Genomic DNA, 12804 nt, shown 5'->3' on the forward strand with positions numbered 1-12804 from the left:
CCGGAACGATAGCTAGGGAAGTGTTGATAGCCGTATCCCTGTTTTTAATGGTCATTGCGCGACCATCAGACAATTTTGCTGATGGCTTTTAGTTGTTGAAGCATTCGCGGGATAAACTCGAGGCGCTCCGTGCAATAGAGGGTGGTGTCGTTAACCACAGTTCCCAATGTTGCAGATGATTTCGGTGGGACACTAAGTTCCCCGATGTGTTCCAATCAGACACCTAAAACATGTTCGTTTCTCTTTTACCCACTCCACTCTAGCTGTAACATCTAGATCTTTGAATGTGGAACAGGTTTTTATCGAATGGGCGTTATAACAATAAATGCACTTCTTAATAACGCCTTTCTTCAGTGATGACGAATGAATTCTCAGAGGGAGGGTTTTGCTGCGGTTTCTTGACTGGTGGAGATGTGGAGGTGTGAAAAACAACAGGACCTTTACCAAAGAGAGGAGTTGGTTTGGTGGAAGGCTTAGCACTTCCCGCTTTCTTTTCCTTCTGTGGAGCTGGTGATCTATGAGTATACGGCCTGGTCATCAATTCACCCATCACCATCTCGTCTATCCTTTTTGCTAGATCCTTGAGAGTAGCTCGTGTTGGAGTCATCCGATACACTTTCACGCCCCAGCTACTTCTCATTCACGGAGGTAAACGGGACACGACGTGTTCCAGAGTCAATCCCGATTCCAAGTCTTGCTCATATCCACCGGTCCTCAGGGCATGCATGGCTCCATGAAGAGTTTGATTGAGCTTGGCTAGTGCCTCTGAATCATCATCTCGGATCGATGGAAGATTCATAAGAGCCATCAAATGGCTCCGAGCAACCACTTGTGGTTGACCATATCGCTTCTTCAGTTCTACTAAGGCATCATAATAAGTGGATGGATTGTCCAAGTATTCGGCTATGTAGGAACGAACTTCTGTAGTGAGCAACTGCTTTAAGAAAGCATAGCGTTGAGCGTCTGATGGTACCACATTATGGATCATGTCCCTAAACGAAGAGATAAAGGTTGGCCATTCCTTTGGATCGCCATTGAATGGCGTTATCTTTATCTGCGGCAACGCATTCATTAGCCAATTTGGGCTGAGTCCCGCTGAAGCTCCCCTTGGTGGCGGTGTACGCCTGTTAATCCAATCATCGCTGCTGAATGATGGCATTAAAGGAGGTGGTGGACCACCTCTCCCCGATTGCTCTAAGGGTCTAGGATTATACTCAGACGTGGGCGGGCTCCCAATCGTTGATACAGGTCGAGAGGTATCGAATCTGTATCGATCGTTATTTCTATCCATTGATTGCCTTAACATCGGATCAGGCGTTTGCGGCCGTGAATTGTAACGATATTCATCCATTGTGAAGAAAGATTCTTCATCAGCTTGGCTCCGAGTAGCACGACTGGCAGTAGAAGCTGGCGAGTTACGTCGATCATCAAGGTAATGATCTACCTGTTGTGATACTCCTCGGACACGAATCTCTATACCTATAATATAATTATAGGCATCTGTCATCGGATTCTTGGCTTCCCATAATCTTTCATTGTACAAGAAATGAGCATCTCACACATGATCCAAACGAATATGGATCTGTGTCTTAAGATGGTTTAGTATGGAACGGCGCCATGGTTACTAATCAGCTGCTCTATCTCACGACACTGTTGCTCAAGGAAAACGACTAATGTGTCTCGTTCGACACGTGCCACCTCAATTGCTCGAAGTCGTTCTTGTGGTGTAAGGGATACTAGATTGCTGGATTCTGTTGAGCCACTTTTGCTTCCAACTCCTGTATCGTTGTTGTTCCGACGGCACGGAATACCAATATTGGGCATACTAGCTGTACTGCTATCACGTGTCCGTGGTTGAGCCATTTCGCTAGGTAAATAAGCTTGCTGTAAACTTAAAGTTTCTTCTAATTGACGATCTCGCTTTATTCGTTATAATAAGACAAGTTGAAGCGATGGAATTCAATTTCACTTTTATATTGTTAAACCGGCACGGGAATTAACATAAAATATTCAAATGAATTATTTCCTTTGAGGCTGTTGGGCAGAATTCCCGAAAAGCTTACTTGAGGTTACGGTACGTACGATCTGGGCCCTTGTGTTTCGGATTCTCCAACTCTTAGCAGGTTGTTCTGGTTTAACATGCGCAGGTTCTACCTCAATTTCGCCAACTACGCTTCTTACTTCACAATCGGCAAGATTAGGGACGAAATCGTCCGGCTCAGACTCTGGAATTCCTGGAGGAGTAGGTGGATCCGGAAGCTGCTCGACTGGTCGTTGACTGTATGGCCGATAGAAACGAGGTTTCTTTGGCGACGGCGGAGAAACAAAATCCGCTAGCCGTGGTCGAGTCTTCCGGCGTGACTGAGCAGATTTAACTAAAGCAGCTCTCAAAGCCTCCGGTGGTTGTGGTGGTGTGACAGTATCTATTCCACCTGCGGAACGAAAATAATCCAGCCGTATGCGACGTGGAGTAGGATCTATAGCTTGTGGCTGTGAGATCGGCTCCAGTGGCGGACGTAATTGACTGGGCTGGCTGTCTGAAACTGACGGTAAGTTTAGAATAAATTCCGCTACTTTCTGTGCAGTTTGAATCCGAGGAAGCAGGTCCGGTGTGGACCACTCTAAACAACTAAAGTTGCCAGGAAAAACTGTATATAAATAAACCTTAAAGTTTAGTTACGCGGAGCAGGAAGAATAACAGCTTGCATGTCTTCTGTTGGTCTCCGTTGGGCGATGAGTCTTGCAGTTGTCTCGCTTGCAGTCTCTCGATATGCAGGTTCCAAATCCTTGATATGCTGGAAACGGTATGGTTTCTGCCGAAAACCTTTACGGGTCAGCTTTCTCCTTAGCTTAGCTGCCGGAGTGTTCTTCTTTCGCGGAATGATGAAGCTGTTTTACTGATTGTATACCAATAGAGAGTCAATAAGTAACAATCGACGGCCCTGTAAAGGTATCGTCGATACGAGACGGACGAAAAGGTAATTAACAATCGACGGCCCTGTAAAGGTATCGACGATTAAAATAAAAACGACGGACGAAGATTTAATTGACAATCGATGGCCCTGTAAAGGTATCGACGATTGAAAATAAGAATGACGGGCGAAATAAAATTAACAATCGACGGCCCTGTAAAGGTTTCGACGATTGAAAATTAGAGAGACGGACGAAAACGGAACGAACAATCGACGGCCCTGTAAAGGTATCGACGATTGTGAATGTGCACAAGCGAAAACGAAATGAACAATCGGCAGCCCTGTAAAGGTATCGACGATTGTAAATGTGCACAAACGAAAAACGAAATGAACAATCGACGGCCCTGTTAAGGTATCGACGATTGTATAGGCAAGAGACAGACGAAAACGAAATGAACAATCGACGGCCCTGTAAATGTATTTACGATTGAAAAATATGACGGATGAAAAATAACAATCGACGGCCCTGTAAAGGTATCGACGATTGAAAATATGGAAGACGGGCGGAGACGGAATTAACAATCGACGGCCCTGTAAAGGTATCGACGATTGAAAATATTAAAGACGGGCGAAAACAGAATTAACAATCGACGGCCATGTAAAGGTATCGACGATTGAAAATATGACGGACAACAACGGAATTAACATTCGACGGCCCTGTAAAGGTTTCGACGATTCAAAATATGACGGACGAAAACGGAATTAACAATCGACGGCCCTGTAAAGGTATCGACGATTGAAAATATTAAAGACGGGCGAAAACGGAATGAACAATCGACGGCCCTGTAAAGGTATCGACGATGGTAAATAGGACGAAGTATGCAAATACTGACAAGAATTGACAAACCACTATAGATCGGACAAAACTATGCCAGCTAACAATGCTTACGTCCTGATTGAAGTGTTCAAAATGATGAGCTGGGATACCCAGGGATGAATGAACACGTGGATGGACAGGCTATGGCGAAGATAAACACGAACAATGAAGTTTTCCGGTCGATGCACCAAAATGTTAACCACCGAAATAAGCGAGACGAAAATGTGGTTAACTCAGTGGCCAAAAGGGCCACGCTGCGAATGTATTAAACACGAACGTAGTTACAACACCGAAAATTGGAGCGACAGGTTGCGACTGCAGTGACGACGAAAACGAATCAGAGTGACCTCGTTGCCGCATCTCCCCCCGTCTTCGACTACGGCGGAAATGCAGAAAAAGGGTAAAACAAAAGAAGGGCGTGCGAACATTTAGCTTTAGGTGTAAATGGGGTGGCGGAAGTGTAAGGGAGGGTAACCTATAGCAAAACCAAAGGGTATTAGTTTAGCCAAGGTCAGACAAGTTCAGACTTGTCTGCCCCTCAGCAATGACACGATATTACACACACACGCACATACACACACAGACATACAAAACGAAAATTAAATTAACATTAATTCCTAACGACTTCTGTCGTTAACAAAACCAGTAGTTTCTTCTTACTACGCCAAGTTGTCAGATGTGATGACCAGGTACAAATTCTCTGCACATCAAGTTTGGAACTGTGACGAAACCAGCTACCTGACGGTGATGCAACCGCCTAATATTATCGCTGAAAAGGGGACTAAACAGGTAACAGTTCGTGTTATAGTTTCTTTTTACAAGAAATAACAAAAAAAGTTGTACTTCAGGTTCAACAAACGGTCTCAGCAGAAAGAGTGGTAAATGTTACCATGTTGGCCTTTATAAATGCTGCCGGTGGTATGGTGCCACCAGTTTCCATTTTTCCTAGGAAGAAGTTAGTTCGTTCTTTGTATGAGGATGGCCCTACAGGATGTCTCAGGTTCGCCCACGATTCTGGCTGGATGACCGGATCGAATTTTTTAAAGTGCCTTCAACACTTTCATAGTTTTGTTAAGTGCTCAAAGGAGAACCCCATTTTGCTGACGTTAGTCAATCACTGCAGTCATCTTGATACCAGGCTAAGGAAAACGGTATTGTTTTATTCACCTTTCCTCCCCATTGCTTGCACGCTCTGCAGCCACTCGATGTCACTGTATTTGGTCCGTATAAAAAAGCATTTGGAAAAAGCCGAAAATGAATGGTTGCATTCCAATCCCGGTGGATGAATTTCAAATAAGGAGGTTGCAAAACTAGCCAGTTGCCCATTTGTTTCTACTTTTACTCCAAGTAACATAATTTCCGGATTCCAAGCAACTGGTATTTTCCCCATGAACAGAAATGCAATTAAAGAAGCAAGATATGCTCCTTCATTTGTTACAGAACGGCCAAGTAAATTTAAATTTTTGGTCACTGTTGTTTAACAAACTATTTAATTTGTTTAATATAGACCCAATCACTTTGGATAATTCGTTACCAGAAAATGATCAAGCAACGGAAAATACTATGGACACCTTGCTGTCGAACACTCCACTTTCTGCAGACGTTGTTATTTCGTGTCCACCAACTGATGAAGCTGGAAGTGTGAATGTTACAGAAAATGTTAAAAATCTTTTTTTCAGTTCAACAATCGCGGATTTGATTGAATCAATTTATGCAATTTCTCCACTAGTGAAAGAAAACAGCGGAACTTCACTGACTTCAACAACTTCGACTTCAACCACTGATGGGGTAATTAAATCTCATGTTAGTCCAGTTGATATAAGGCCATTGCCGCAAGTGTCGCAGTATATTCAAAATTTGTCTCGGCCAAAAAGAAATAGTCGCGCCGGCAGCGCAAAAGTTCTCACCGACACACCAGAAAAAAACAAGATTGAACTAGAGCACCAAAAATAGAAAGATCAAGAAATGAAAAAGAAGGAAAAACAGGAAAAGATGCTGGCGAAACGTTCTTTAAATGCCCCAGGAAAAATGAAAGCAAGAAAAAAAAAGAAAACTTCTGAGAAAGAGAACTCCACTACAGAGAGAGAGAGTGTCGCAGGTTTTGATGTGGAAACGGTTCGGCTGGTGGATGAGGAGGAGGAAGTAAATGGACAACATCTGCCAACTACTCCTCCTTGTCGCACTAGAGCTGGCCGCATTATTCGTCGAAAAATAATAAACAATGCTTAAATTAAAAATTTCTCAAAACATTTTGGAATCAAACGTACCTTCGTGATAATTTAATTCATTTCTCAGAGACGTAGGTAGAATTCTCTTGTTTAGCCCACGTGTGCGGGTCTCTCTTTAAAAAGTGTAGTTTCCCTCAAATCTACCTCAATTCTAATCCAGTCAATGTTCTATTTTATTGAAATGTTAAAACTGAGTTTTTCACGGAAATGTAATGTTACCTTGTGAGTTACCGTAATGGTAAATGTTAAAACAAAGATTTGTGATCTGGTTATTAAAGAATTAAACCTAAATTCTGTCTTATCGTAATTACTTGAATAAGAACTACAAGAGAAACTACGGGTGACCTTTCGGTTTCAAGTTTGAGTTTTTCGTGCCAAAAATAGGCTGCACCCTTGATACGCCCCCTTTTCGTCCAACATCACCCAACGTCCATGTTCAGATTCACCCCCCTAAAAGGGATTTCATATTTTTACGTATTGCATCGCTAATTTTAAAATTTAAAAATATTTCGTTTTTTTTAGTCTTATAAAAGGATGAATTAGCTATGATTTCATTAGAGAAAACTTTTTAGGGGGCTAAAGATTTCGGGAAAAAATCAAAAACAACGAGGAAAAAAGTTACGCATTTTTGGGACGTTTTTTTATTTCCCAAAAAAATCTATGAAAATGTGAAATGTCATGATTTAAAATTTAACAGTTAATTACAGAATTAAATTCTTCACAATATATATGTGTCGAAATATTTTTTTTTCTACGTTGACCTGCATATTTAACGCCGTCTTACCTGGTACGGCGTCTAAGGTGGATCCGGTCTCCCCTATACGCCACCAAATAGACGTGCTTCGATTGAGAGAGGAGGGCCATCTGCTACTTTTAACATTGAAGACGCTGCCACAGTTGCTGTCACCGATTTCGGCTTAACTGCCTTGTTGCAGATAGAAGTGTGGTGACCTTGTCCTCACTTGTAGCACTTGCTTGTACTCCAACACTCTCTCACCTGATGATTTTGCCCCAGCCATTTCCAACACCTTTTTCTTTCTTGATTTGCTCAAGTTTCTTCTCTAGGGTGATATCACATTTTGCCGGGGAATGTTTATCATTGCAGAATAAACATCTTCTTTTGACCGCAGTATTCTGTTTCCTGTCTTTAGGATATTCTGTAGCAGTGCCTGTGACTGCTCGTTCAGCTGCCGTAGGTGTGGTGGAAAATGTTACTCTTTGCGTCTTTTCGCTTTTTTCTGGTTTTGATTTCTTCTTTTCTTGCTTCTCGGTTGAGTAAGCATACTCCCAATCTTCAGCTATTGAGTCGATGAAGGTAAAAAAATCTCTTAATGTCTTGTGGAACTGCCTTGTTTCTCCATGCCATCGGGATTTTAGTTCAATTGGTCAATAGTTCAATTGGAGTTTTCTTGTCAAGATCTCAATAATTGCTTCATTCTGAGCTGTGGGTTGGTCTAAACTGCCGAGGTTCAAAGCATGGCCCACTGCCTTGTCATGTAGTTTCCGTAGTCCTTTTAAGTCGTCTTGACGTTCTACTCTTGGAAGTTCTGTTATGGCAATATAATTTTCTGCTTTTACCGATCTCGGCTTGTTGTACTTCCCAGTCAAAATATCTATTGCCTTGTTATATTTGTTATCTGTCAGTTCCAAGTACGATATCGCACCAGCCGTGTCCTCCGTTAAATGCAACTTCAGTATGCTAAACTTCTCAATCGGTCTCATTGACGGATTCTCGTGGATCAGTGTGCGAAAAATTGCCCACCAATCGTTCCACTTGGTAGAGATCCCCATCAAATTTGGTGATTTCTATCCGTGGTAACAGATGTGCAATGTTCATCGGGCTTGAAAGGTATTTGTAGTTGCATCGTATTCATCGGTGGAGTAACGGTAGTACTTGGAGGTGTATTGCTTTCACTTGGAGCTGCAACTTGAAGTTTGGGGTTTCCCATACTTGTTTTTTTGTCTACTGGTTTCTTTTTCTTCCAGTCGATGCTTATTTTGTGGAAATGGTCAGCGAACTCTTCATGCTGCACCAGGTAGAGTATCCTGCACAAAAAGGTGAACACCGATTTGTTTCGAAAAAGCTATCTGTGGGTAGAAAATATTAATAATTTGCCTTTTTAAGGAGAGGTAGGGCAATTTTGGCGCAAAATCATTATAAGGGGGGTTGGTTAATATCAGTCCAGACACCTTTTTTTTGTCCTAGGTATTAAATGTCTGGAAAAGTGTAGACTGTATCATCGGTAGACTCCCTTACCCCCCGGCTAAGTAGAACTAGTTTTGCAATACAAAATAGAGTCTTTCCATTACTTGTTATTGTCATTATCGGGTCGGGTAATCGGGTAGCATATGGAAACACAAAATTATTTTATCAGTATGCTAGCTGTTAGTTATCAAATTGTTAGTGGCTAGTTGGATACGTTTCCCTCGGCGACGCGGGAGATCCGCGTTCTAGACTTAGATGAGATAAATGTTTATAAATTTGTTGCGTTCATGAAAAAAGGGTAATTGTTTACGAATTAAATAATCATTAAACGTATATAAATACTTTTTTCAAAATTTTAAATATTATAGTATCTCATCCTAATTCTATTTAATTATATTCATTAGTAAGATTTGCTCTGAATACTATTAACGCAAGCAAGCATTGAACGCGGAACTCCCACTTCACCGACGGAAACGTATCCAATAAACCACTAACAATATAATAATAAATAGTTAGCATACTTATAAAAATAATTATGTGTTTCCATATGCTACCCGATTACCCGACCCGATAATGACAATAACGAGTAACGAAAAAACTCTATTTTGTATTGCAAAAATTTTTCTACTTAGCCGGGGGGTAGGGGAGTCTACCGATGATACAGTCTACACTTTTTTCCAGACATTTAATACCTAGGGCAAAAAAAAATGTCTGGACTGACATTACCCAACCCCCTTTATGATGATTTTGCGCCAAAACCACCCTACCTCTCCTTAAAAAGGTAAACTATTAATATTTTCTACCCACAGATGGCTTTTTCAAAATAAATCGGTGTTCACCTTTTTGTGCAGGATACTGTACTTCTGTTGATCTTTGCGGACATCCAATATAGGGATGATTGTTTCGTAATTCTTGATGAGCCTTTTCATTCTGTCATCGGCTAGTTCAAATGCAGTTTCAGCTTCCTGCAATCTGTTTCCAGAAGCTGCGTCTTCATAATTTTTCAGGCCTTTTTTGAAGTTTTTTCTCCAAAACTTCTATGGTTACCGCCAACGTTGCTTGATTTAACCTCTTGGCAGCCATTTTTGTTGTGGAGTTTCACTGGTGATCTGAAAAATTTGTCTAAATAACAATTTTAGTGGGATATCCCAAGGCAATATTGTTTCTGAGAAAGAAACACCATAATAATTTTAAGAAAAAACAAAAGACTGTATTTTTGCGTAATCGCACACCTTTGTTGCACTTGTTGAGCCGAATAAGCCGGGATTCGCACGAATGTGAGCCCCAGAGGACAATTTATTCCAGAAACGCAATAGGGGCGAGTTTACAATACGCGAAGAGTAGCCGGCTATTAGCGAAGCTTCTTCTTTAGGTCTACTCGGTAGCCAGATCCATGAAATAACTGCCCAGCATTACTGCCAGACAGGTGAATCCCGGCTACCTATCGACCTGACATCTACCGAGTAGCACACATAAAAGGTTATACGCGTAACATTCAGCCCTTCCTGACCCGAAGTTCGCCAAACAAGCCAAGCAAAACAAACAAAAAAAAGACGAAAAACAGATGAACCCAGCTGACATAAAAAAAAACAAACAAAGAACTTCGAAATTTCCCTCTTTTCTATCCATTCAAAATACTATACCCTCTCTCGGGTCGCATCCCTAAAATTACCACCCCTCCTCCGAAAAGAAGAAAAAAAAATTTAATTATACTAGCTAGTTACACGCACACGTATGAAGAGAAAGAGAACAACAAAAACAAAAGGAAACCAGACACGGCAAAACAAAACACAGCTAAATAATAATAATAAAAAACAAACAATAATGAAAACAATAAATAAAAACAATAAAATGAATAGTGAAAGAAGTGCGTGTAAGGTCATTTGCAATAGTACCTCATCCACACCGGCTGTCTTGTTGGTCGTCCATCTCTCGTAACGGGCAAAAGCGTAACTATTTGTGGGATTTCCGTTGGCTCATCCTCCGATTCGGATGAATTTACTTCACTCGATGAAGACGAAGATGACTAAGATTCGTCTACCACCACGTCTTTCGAGTAATCCCACTCAAGATCCGACCGGCCATGAAAACGTCGAATCTGACACACGTGCGCGTTAAACCACCATTGTGAATTTTTCTTCCGGAGCGCGGGCAGATCTTCCACCAAATATGTTGTCAGACACACCTTTTTAACCACTTGGAGCGGTCCGATAAAATTCGGCAACAACTTTTTTGTAAGGTTCTTTTTATGGAGCTTTCGGCGAACAAGAACAAGATCGCCCGGGAGGAGCTCAGTGTCCACTTTCCTTCGTTTATGGACGCGTTCTTTTGCTATGCGCTGCTTCCTAAAGATCTGTATACGCGCTGCCATCCTTAAACCCTCGACATGCGTCAAAAATCGAGAATGCGATTCCTTTTCTTCAACACGCCAGGGAAACAGGTTCTCAATAAACAGGACCGGGGTAAGACCGTGCACCAGTTCAAATGGAGTTATTTCAGTCGTGGCTTGTCTAGCAGTGTTAATGGCAAAAGCGGCTGCGGAGAGATGCGGAGAGAGTCCCAGTCATCATAGGTCATATTAATAAAGGCACAAAAGGCAAGTGTCAAAGTCCTGTTCACCCGTTCAACCAGCCCATTAGTTTCCGGATGCTCTGCAGTCGCAAACAAGTGGTCTATGTTCCATCTTTTGGTCCAATAGGAAAACAAGTTCGACGTGAATGCCGTGCCCGTGCCGACGTGTATTAGGCGCTGAGGTGTTCCATGGCGGAAGAGCACGTTTAGCTCCAAGAAAGCAGTGGCAAATTTAGATGACGGATCCGGAATAGGCTGTACCTCGATTCACTTCATTAAGTAGTCGAACGCGACGATGATGTAGTGAAATCCTGTAGAAGTCATCTTAAATGGGCCTAAATGGTCGACGCCAATGAGATGAAATGGAGATGACGGTGGCTCAATGGGGAGGAGCTTACCAACCACGTGACCAATAGCATGCTTGTGTTTTTGACAAAAGAGACAAGATTGAACGAACACTTTTACACTTCTGCCCAGCCGTGGCCACCAAAATCTACTTTTTACCCTATATAAAGTTTTCTCTACTCCCTGGTGCCCAGATGAGGAAAAATCATGGCACGATTCAAGGACTTTACGACGGAGGATGGAGGGAACAACTAAAAGAAATTTTCTACTCGAATGCTTTTTTTTATACAAAACTTTACCCTCAATGACAAATCGTAAAGACATATTGTTTGGGACTGGGGAATTCAAAGATACAAAAATTGGTTGGAGTGGGCCGTCTTGTTGTTGCAAGAGGGCGATCTCATTTGATTCAAAGCCTGTTTCAGGCAAATTTAAGGCAACACAGCACGTTTCCTTTGTCAGTGAATCGCGACTTTCAGCCCTCGCTTCGGCAGGATTCCGAGACAAGGCGTCTGCCACTTAATTATCCACTCCTTTCACGTGCTCAATAGTGAAATTAAATTCTTGGAGATCAAGCACCCACCTGGAAAATTTGCCCTTCAATTCTTTTTTTCCCCACCATTTCCCTTCATGGAGGAACTATCCGTCTTTACAACAAAATGCCGACCATAAATGTAAGTACGGAATTTCTTAAGCACCCACACGACTGCCAAGCACTCCAGCTTATTTGCGTGATAGCGCGTCTCCGTATCGCTCAACTTCCGGCTAATAAAAGAGACAGTACTATGCCCCTCACCAAAATTCTGTGACAAAACTCCCACGAGGCTGATTTGACTTGCGTTCGTCTGAATGGTAACTTTCAGAGCGTCGTCGAGATGAGCCAGAACGGGAGCCGAGGTCAAACGCTCGATTATCCTGTTCTTTGCGCCTTCTTGACGTTCTGTCGATTTCCACCCAGCGTTTTTTTTTCAAGAGTAAGTGTAAAGGGTGCGCTAGTGGTGCAAAATCTGGAATAAAACGTCGGTAATACGATGCAAGGCCAAAAAAGCCACGTAAGGATTTCAGATTGGTTTTCGGCATTGTTGTAAGGGCACGCACCTTTTCAGTCTCCGGGCGAATACCTTCCGCATCAGTTACATGTCCCAAATGAGACACCATAGTGGCGCTAAAAACGCATTTATCGACATTCATAGTCAAATTTGCGTCACGAAAGCGGTTTTCTCACGGTCTTCTACTGCTAACAATATCTGCCAATATCCGCTGGCCAAATCAAGACACGAAAAAAACTGAGCACCACCAATCGGTCTAAAACATCGTCGATCCGTGGCAACGGATAAACATCACGTTTTGTCACTGCGTTCAAGCGACGAAAATCGACACAAAATCGATAGTCTCCAGATTTCGCCTTCCGAATCAACACCACTGGTGAAATCCACGGACTATACGATTCTTCAATAATCCCGTCTTCTTACATTTCTTCGACCTTGTCGGCAATAATTTGACGTTCAAAAGCGGACAGTCGGTATGGCACAGATTTGATCGGGCGAGCATCCCCCGTGTCAATGTGGTGTACGACATCGGTCGTGAGTCCAATGGCTCTTTATTACGCCGGAAAACACTTTAGTCGACGCTCAAGCAACTCAACGAGTTTTACGCGCTCGTTAC

Source organism: Daphnia magna, linkage group LG8 (assembly GCF_020631705.1).
Source record: "Daphnia magna isolate NIES linkage group LG8, ASM2063170v1.1, whole genome shotgun sequence".
NCBI lineage: Eukaryota > Metazoa > Arthropoda > Branchiopoda > Diplostraca > Daphniidae > Daphnia > Daphnia magna.